Here is a 2,279-nt window from a genome sequence, read left to right as displayed (position 1 = left end):
AAGTCAGTCTGGACTGGGGCCACAATAAATGCTGTAATAAACTTGGACCCACTGACCTAATGCAATTTGGAAAATCATGCTTTTCTAGGTTGTAAAACTAACAGTTCTCTCCCATCTAATTCTCACTTTCTGTCTGTTCCTCATGATTTCTAATTTTTCAATTTCTGTCTTCACACACTATAAAATTACATTAATTATATTATTTTTCTATAATTATATAGTATCTTTTTTATTTTTCTTTTGTCTGTAAAGACTTAGGAAAGTATTATTTTTGGATTTTTTCAGTTAGTACCATTTCAAATTTGATAACTTTGAAAAATTATGTGGAGAGGAGGTGACATACCTTGCTGTCATTTCTTTAAGACTGTTTTATAGATGCAGCGTTAACAAAGGCGATTTCTTAAAAGATGTAAGGGAATGCAAAGGGAGCTGTAGTTGTAAGCCTATCCTGGATGTGAGCGCCGTGTGCTATAAATAGTTATAAACAGTACTTGGAGTAGCCTGTGTTATGTTTGTATGCTGCAGTGATCTTTCTGTGACTATGTTGGGACTTTTCTTACTAATTCATGTGCTGATAGAAGTTACATACCAGCATTCCTCCTCCAAAATTGCATCTGGTTTGTAAACACAGTGATAGAAATACTTCTGACCAATATGTTGTACCAATTTAAAATCTCCCTACTGACTTGCTGAACTGTATTAAAATAAACAGATGCTTGTAGTTTGTTAAAATGTCTCTTAATAATTTGTTAATCTTGTATAAATGAAAAAATCTGTTAAAACACTGATTCTGAAAGAATTGTCCTGTGGGAAACACTTGAAGGTGCAGCTTTGTTAAAGAGTGCAGTAACTATCTTCTAAGCACAAAATTAATGGTAGTGCTTATTTATTTGTATTCCATGAGTGATTCCAATGCACTAGTCCTGTTTATACACAAAACCATCAAGTCTTCTGAAGAGTGTCATTTCTTAAATGCATTAAAATGATTTTCCCAATGCACTAGTCCTGTTTATACACAAAACCATAAAGTCATTTCTTAAATGCATTAAAATGATTTTTAGTATTTATTGGAAATTTTCATGTAGAGACTTTAAATTTGGTACTATACTTACTAGTTATCTGTACTAGAAAGTTAGCTTTAATTCCCAGATGAAGTGCTTTGGCATAAGCTTATGCTGTCAGTAGAGTAGGAGCTGTGACACATGTTGTTCCACCTGGGCTTTTTCCCAGTGAGGGAATGATTGTATTCACCTCTTACTGCAGCTTCAGCCTTCACATGTCATGTTCTCAGCTTGGCTGAGGTGGAGTCTAGACATCCAGTATGAAACTAAGTGAATCAACTTGGCAGCATGGATGTGTACAGTACACATCAGATATCCCCTCTCATGGTAATATTACTCAAAAATACATGTAAATGTTTGCCCATTTAAATGCTTGTGCATTTAGGAGACTGGAGACCTTCACATCGGTTGCAGAGACTGCAGTATGCACATGCTTACAAACATCACTACCTTTTTTCTCAGTACTAGAAACTGTATTTTCTTAGGATTAATATTTCAGTGGGCCTTTCCATAGAGATGATTTATCAGTAATTGAACATCACAGCTATACAATTTGACTTTTAATGTATTTTTAAGTGGGAAAAAAAATCAGTTTTCTATCACTGCCATTCCAAAGCATTTCTGATGAGTTGTTTTCTGTTATTTTCAGCAAATTATGTACAGATACAGTTCAAGTATATTAGCTAACATACTTGTGCTTGGATTGAAAAAAAAAGACATTCTAAAAATTTACTGGACTTGATCAAGTGGCAGTTTTTGAGGAGTTGAATGGACAAATCCACACAACTGTAAATTGATCCTGTATTTTCTGTCAGAAATTTCTTTACTCCCAAATCTCAGATAAAAATGTGATTGGTTGCCGAATTGGCTTAGATTAAAGAATCAAAACTGTATTTTTGTGTGTGTGCGTGTGTGCGTGTGTGGGATGAGAGTGAATCCAGGTTGGCTCTGTCTCAGTAGCTGATTTGAGTTAGAAAGTTTAGAAGTTATTTAATCATTCTTTATTTTCCCTGTAAATTTACCAAATTATGTGTTTGCTTAAGTGTTTTATCTAATCTGATCTGTCTAATACTTTTCAGTCATAATGGGTTAATTCACCCCACTCAAAAGAGAATAACCTCTAACGATCTTGAAAATTATGTAGTAAAACTGTTATAAATTAGGCGCACCTTAAGTGTTTAAACATTCACTTAAAATATCACATATGTGATATTTTAA

The sequence above is a fragment of the Egretta garzetta genome, unplaced genomic scaffold (genome assembly GCF_000687185.1).
Source record: "Egretta garzetta isolate BGI_Z169 unplaced genomic scaffold, ASM68718v1 scaffold415, whole genome shotgun sequence".
Classification (NCBI taxonomy): Eukaryota; Metazoa; Chordata; class Aves; order Pelecaniformes; family Ardeidae; genus Egretta; species Egretta garzetta.
The sequence above is the reverse complement of the archived record's forward strand: the minus strand, read 5'-3'. Positions refer to the sequence as shown.